The sequence below is a fragment of the Fukomys damarensis genome, unplaced genomic scaffold (assembly GCF_012274545.1).
Source record: "Fukomys damarensis isolate Sample0158 unplaced genomic scaffold, DMR_v1.0_HiC HiC_scaffold_17, whole genome shotgun sequence".
In the NCBI taxonomy this organism is placed as follows: Eukaryota; Metazoa; Chordata; class Mammalia; order Rodentia; family Bathyergidae; genus Fukomys; species Fukomys damarensis.
The window spans coordinates 19,474,460-19,481,366 of NW_022900929.1; the positions used below are offsets into that span (position 1 = coordinate 19,474,460).

The following is a 6,907-nucleotide window of genomic DNA, read 5'->3' on the forward strand; positions in this document are numbered from 1 at the left end:
CAATCTATCCACTGCTGATTGATTTGTTTTTTTCTCGTTTTTTGCAGTTCTGGAGATTGAAGCCAGGGCCTCACACATATTAGATGAGCACTCTACAACTGAGCTACAGCCCTTTATAGCTTTTTATTTTGAGGCAGAGTTTCACTGGGTAGCCCAGTCTGGTCTTGAACTTGTGATCCTCCTGCTTCGGCCTCCAGAGTGGGTGGGATTCCAGGTGTGCGCCACTTTGCCCAGCTCTGTGTCTTCTTTTTTTCTGCCTGCCATGCCAGTGAGCTTCTAAGCAGAGTAGAACCGTGTGGCCGTAGTGTTTGGAGGGTCTGTGTGAGATACCGAAATCAGAAAATCACCCGCCACACCTGTGACTTTTTCGCCCTGCCCTCCCTCCTGGACTGGCAGTGGAGGAAGGAGAATGCCTCCTCCCACCATCTTTGTTCCCATCCAAGGCCGCTCCATCCTCTCCTGGCTGCTAATGCACAGCATGAGCCTGGACACTCAGGACACTGCAGCGGCCCATCCCGGAGGGCATCGTGTTCGGACTGGGAGACAAGATTCCTACAGGGAGAGAAAGCAGGAAGTCAGGGCCCAAATCAGGCAAGACAGTGACTTCAGAGCCCGCTGTGGGTTGGCACAGCCAGAGAGGAGGCTTCGTGGAGGTCTGGATGCTGGAGCCAAACTCGAGGGTGGGTGAGGTGGGGTTCAGCTGACGCCCCTCTCCCGTATGTTCCTGGAGTGATCATGGGGAGCACGTGACAGGGGGAGCCTGTGACACCCACAGTTCTCAGGAATGAGACTCAGGGAGGGAGCTCATTAGGGCCACCAGGAAGGGGGGGCTTTGGGGGTTCGGAACCCAAAAGTCTCTGCAAATGTGGGGTGAGTCCCACGGGAGACAAATCAAGGATGCCTGAGCCGGTGCGACTTCTACCAGATGCTGCCCATGCACCCTGCTTAGGAGGAGGAGGGGTGTGACTGCTTGGACCCTTCCTCCAGAATGTGGGGCGAATGAGGGAACGTTGTGTGAACCTAAGACCAATGCCCACTGGTCTGCTTATGTTTCCCGTGAGTCGTTTGAAGCAAGTTGTTTTACTTCTTTGGGACTCCGTTTACCCGTTCGCCCAGTGGGTAGGTGGTTACATAACACCAGTAAGCCATCACTACAGGTCTTTGCACACTAACCAAGCATTTCTCCATAGGTGGCCTTGTCTCCTTTACTCACTGTGATGGTGGTGGGTACCGATTTCTGTATACGTGGAAAATACAAGGTGCGGTTGAATGGATGGGGACTGTTTAAACTTTAAAAATTATTACGGTTAAAGATACATTGCTATGAATCTCCCCTCTGAAGACCCCCCTCGCCTCAAACCCTGCTCCCAACATTCTTGGAGCAGCTCTGGAGGGTCTCAACAAGAAGTGATCCCAAATGCAGTGAATGCCACTACCGAGCGCCATCCAGTGGAAAGGCAGGCTTGTAACAACATGATAATGTGTCCTGGTCCACGCTGTTCACCGGCTCTGGCACTGTGTGACTTCTGGCTCTCCCTCAAAGTCACGATGACCATCGAAGGGAGTTTAAAGTGGATTCAGGACATCTAGGCAGCCACAACAGTGCAACTAAAAATGCTCACAAAGGAGGCCTTCCAGAGCTGCTTCAGAAAGCGGCAGGAAGGATGGGATCAGTGCGTCGAATCGAGGGGGAACATTGGGGAAGATTAATGCAGTGTGTCTTTTACTGTAATAAAACATTTTATTAAAGCTTTCCCTATATTTTTCAATCATACCTTAGGTAGACGAAGGAGATTCAGAGACATTGAGCTCTTTTTCTGCTATTGTGAATGTGAGTCAGAGTCAGAGGCTAAGCTGAGATGGGTTGGGTGACTCTTCTGGTCATGTTGCTTCTTAAAATACAAAACACAGGCTGTAATGATGTAGGCCATGCCTATTGGAAACCGAAAGCCAAGCCAAGCCCTTGTGCTCTTGGTGGGGCTGACACCCCTGAGAATTCCTGGTTGCTATCCTAGGCAGGTAGAGGGACACTATTGCTGTCCCGGGTTTTGTGCTCATTCAGTGCAGGGAGGGCAGGCAGCGGGCTCCAAGAAGAGTTTCTCATGGTCACGTTGACTTCACAAAGGATGCATAGTGTGGTCCACAGCCTCCCCTCACTATGATGTCTCCATCTTCTGGATGCTGGGATCTTGGACCATGTCATGTTGTAGCACACACACACACACACATGGCCCTTTCCCTTCATGCTGCTGTTGTGTCAGCCCTCAAGTCCTTCTTGGTCGCATTACATGGTGAGCCGGAACTCTTGATAAAGGACCTCTGTACGGTGATGACAAGAATTGATTTCCAATTTCCTGCAGAATGACTCTATCATTGCTAGTGACTCAGGCAATTTAGCTCATATTCCAAGTCTGCCTGGGGGTTATAGATCACACTGACAGCTTCCCAGGCACTCAGGAGGAGGATTTTGACAAGATGAGGAGGGAGACATGTTCAAAGAGTTTTGCGCCGGGGGTGGTCAGGAGAGAATGGCTGTGCCAGGGGTTTGGGCCACGTGAGTGTCGTGCAGAGTGGGCATGCCTTTAGCAGGACAGTGAGGCCGGCTTGTGGCCTGACTTCCTGTATCTTCCGCGACAGCTCTCTTCCCACGTCCATGAACTACTCAGCCCTACTCAGAATGAGCACATGCAAGGATAGAGAGGATCTGTTTCCACCTTTTTCATTGTTACCTGATTCTTTTAGCTGGCATTTGCTGACAGTAACACAAAGTTCTCAGTTGGTATTCCACCATTTGGCCTGGTGGAAAGTACACGCAGAACTGAGTTTCATTTTTCTTTTTCCTACCGTCCCTCCCACTTATTTGCTGTGTGACACTGGGTACATTGTTTAACCACTCCGCCCTTCAGTTGGTTTATTGGTTCATGGATGTGGTCATAATGGGTCACTGTGGGGAGGGACTTAAATGAAATAACATGTAGGGACTCAAAATTAGTCAGATGAGAATCTCTTTTCTTTTTGGTCCTGCCTCGTGTTCGGTCTTGCTAACAGAAGGAACTTTCTCCATTTGTCCTATCACAAAATACCACACACTTGAGTTATTTACAAAGGGCAGAAACCTTGGATTTCTCACAGTTCCAGAGGCCGGAAGTGTAGGATCAAGTCATGGGCAAACTTGGTGTCTGGAGAGGGTTTGGTGTCTGTTTCTAAGATGGTGCCACGTTGTGGCATCCTCTGGAAGGGATGACTGCTGGGTCCTCACATGGTGGAAGGTAGAAGGGCAAGAGAGGGCTTCTTGAACCCATTTATCAGGTGTTAATCCCGATACAGTCATTTACCAGAAAGGCACCGCCACCACAGTGGAGCTGTGGTTAGATTACAACACAAACATTTTGAAGGAGACACCATTCAAACCTCAGCAATGAGAGATGGAGAGACCAGGGCTGCCCACCAACAAGTCAAGATGGTGTCTGAGGTCATGGTATTGCACCCTGCTCCCTGGCTGGCCTGGGGCCCTCCTCTGGGATCCTGTTGTCCTGGGCAGACCCTGTCCCCATTCCTTCTCATTTTGTCATGCTGCTCTGTCCTGTGTTGGTTGGGTCCAGAAGTGGAGGACTCTGTGAAAGGAGGGAGGACCGTTTCTTAGTGATCTCTGCATCTGATGTGGGACACGGTGGGGTATACTGCCAGGAGAGGTCTCTGCACATATAAAAATAGGTTTGGTCAGGGCTTATGCTTCAGTTTGTCACTAACTTGCTGCTCCCCAAACTTCCCAACTTGGTGAGACTCTAATTCCCCACTAGGCAAAGCCTTGCTTGGGATTATACCAATCCTAATGCCACCTTTTTACCATGTCCTGGGTCCTGTGATCAGCCCAAGTCTACTTTTGGAGGAAGTGGCCACTGTCTGGGATCAGATCTGTGCCATTGTCCTATTTATCAGCCATGTCTGGCATATCCACTTGGGGACATATGACCTTGACCATGACTTTGACTGTCCAGGAATCAATTTGGCAAGATTGTCTGCAATCTTGCACTCGAAATCACAAGCCCTGGTCAGTGCCTTCCTCCCTCTTGCCTGTGAAGGCCTTCCTTACTCTGGTTCATTTCTTTATCTGTTAATAAAGATGAAAATCTCTGGTATATTTGTCAATGTGTGCTAAGTCATGTACGGAAAGCACAAAGCAATCAATAAGTCACACACACACACACACACACACACACACACACACAGTGGGAGAATGATCACTGTCACTCCTTCCAAGTGGCAGGTGACTGTGTGTGCTGTCCTTTTTAGAAGCTGTGCCCTGGGATGCTGAAATACACCTGAACCACCTAGTCATCACAACAAGCCTAGGGAGTAAGCCCATGGCTGTCTCATTTGCAGATGTGGAAGATAAGGCACAGATATTCCCAAGGCACCAGATCCACCCTGGAGCAGTGGCGAGGGTGTGAGACAACTTCGCACACTGTGGGCTGGATGGGACCTTGGAAATAATTTTCATCACTCCACTTTCATTGGCCCTGAATGCTCATGCTTTATCTAAGCCTTTGATAACACAGGTGATTGCTGGAGACCCAGGAATTGCACACACACACACACACCCCACACACATCTGTGCAAGTATGAGCCATGTACACATAATATGGACGCATATACATGTGCTAACAATGTATATGTTAACAGGGTTAACAATGGTGCAGCTCTCTAGAAAAGACACACTGATTCCTCCCTAGTCAGCCCAAAATGTTATGTTTTGGACAATCTTGTCAAACTGCTTCCTGGACAGAAAATAAGCAGGAGTCTGATGGCCCATGCTGTGCTGTGGGCTGGGCCCTTCAGTGACATCCTGATATGTGGATGTCCATTGTCCTTTTCTCTACCCCCATTTTACAGTTGGAAAGACTGAGGCTCAGGCTGGTCTCTGTAGGTAACAGAGCCACCAAGGATTCACACACACACACACACACACACACACACACACACACACACACACACACAACCCTTCCCATGTGCATTCTGTCAGAGACCCCTGCTCCAATCTCCTGCTCAGTGCTATGATTTGTGGTGAGAAGACGCAGAGACAGAGTTAAAGACTCAGAGATATGGGCCACCAGGATTGAGTGATGCTCATGCAAACAAGGCTGAACAAAAAAGGCCCTGAACACCTAGAGCCGCCAATATTTATTGGTGACATCACAGTTAGATTGAGGTAAAGGGGCTACAGAATTGCTGTAGATATATCCCTGATGCAGGCAAGGCTTGTAAAGGAAGACACAAAGCATTCTTGAATTAGGAACAGAACAGACAAAATAGAGGTTGTGGTTAACAGTTAACCTTGTCTTTTTAGCAAAGAAAGTTTTAACTCTGGGAACAGAATTTGGGTGCGAGTCACTCTGACATGGGCACAAGATTTCGGCCAGACTCACTCCTATAAACAAGCCAGTTGTGGGGTTAACTCTTTACAGCCTGCTTTGGGCAAAATCAGTAGAGTAGTCTCCCACAGTGTTGTTCAGATACTGACATTGATGAATTGCTTCCTAGCTTTATTCTGCAAACCTGATTCCCTGTTTCCTGCTCTGGGTTATGGTTGTGTGGCCAGACAAGCTTGCAATTAGAGCCCTTGCCTCAGCCTTCAGCCTGACTCCCCACACCCCATCCACAGTGGCTCAGCACAGCAGTGTCTGTTTGCTCCAATCTGCTTCTTTCCTTCCCCCTTCCAGGAGCTGCCAGTCAGGTGGGCTCTCATGAATCCTTTCCGGGGATGGAATGAGACAATATAATCGCTCCCTCTGCACCTGTCAGGTAGCTGCTGCATTAGGCAGCGTGTCTAAGGTTGTTTTTAGTTCTGATCAAAGTGATTGAAACAGATGTACCTCATGGGGCTTATTAAAAGGCAGGGAAAATTACTCATCAGACATCTGACTTGTTCCTCGAAACTCTTTGTATGCAGATGCTCCTGCCTCCTCCCCTTAAATAAACAAGTGTTTAGTTTGCTGATCAATAGTTAAGATTGGGCGAAGGGGAGGAGAACCCATTTAATTACAGGCACAGAATGGCAATGGTGTATTGTGCTGCTCTCTTGATACAGATTTGAGAAATAATCACCCTCTTTGACAGAGAGAAACATCATCTGCCTCCCGTTCATTTGCTCATTTGTTCAGTAAACTTTGCCCGGGCACCTGTTGAGTCATGTGTTAGGCCCAGTGACTTGGATGTGGTACTGATGGATATGACGCGATCTCTGCTTCCAGGAAGCTGGCAGTCTGGAGGGGAAAGATGCACACGGACAGTTACAGCAGGAGTGTGGTAACCATGGGCTATTGCTTCGGTAATGCTTATGGATGGATGCGAACAGGTAGCTTTGTGCTGCGGCTCTCAGGGCTATCTACCTCCTGACATTCCTGCCCCACCTGAGCCTCTCCCCTGGGTGTAGCTGGATCCTGTCACTTGCTTCTCGTAAAAGGAATCTAGCAAGAGTGATGGGAAGTCACTCCTAAGATCAGGTAACTAAATATAGAGTGATGCGTCTGTGAGCTGGCTGCTAAGGCAAGGGAGTCATGAGCACTGATTGAGCTCTTGGTTGATTTGGATGGGCTCTCTTCCCAGATTTTAGTTAGATACATAGGTACCTAACCACCTGCAGTAAAAGCACTCACAAGCCAGGCTTATGGATTGAATTGCATCCTCCCCTATGTGGGTGTTCTAACCTTAGCATATCACAATGTGACCTTATTTACAAATAGGGTCTTTGCAGACATATTCCGGCAAAGATGAGGTCCTCAGGCTGGGTCCTAATCTGATATACAGTGTCTTCATCAAAGGGACTTTTGGGCACAGCAGTAGACACACACACACACACACACACACACACACACACACACACACACACACACACACACACACACAC

At 48.7% G+C, this 6,907-nt stretch overlaps 1 long non-coding RNA gene across 1 annotated transcript; it reads right to left on the bottom strand.

Moving 5' to 3' along the window:
• Positions 1-208: 208 nt before the first annotated feature.
• LOC104858720 lies at positions 209-2,827 on the bottom strand. Its single transcript, XR_779205.1, has 3 exons — positions 1,776-2,827; positions 424-552; positions 209-317 (listed from the first exon to the last, which is right to left on the bottom strand). It is a non-coding gene; the product is annotated as an uncharacterized LOC104858720 (long non-coding RNA).
• Between the last annotated feature and the right edge of the window lie 4,080 nt (positions 2,828-6,907).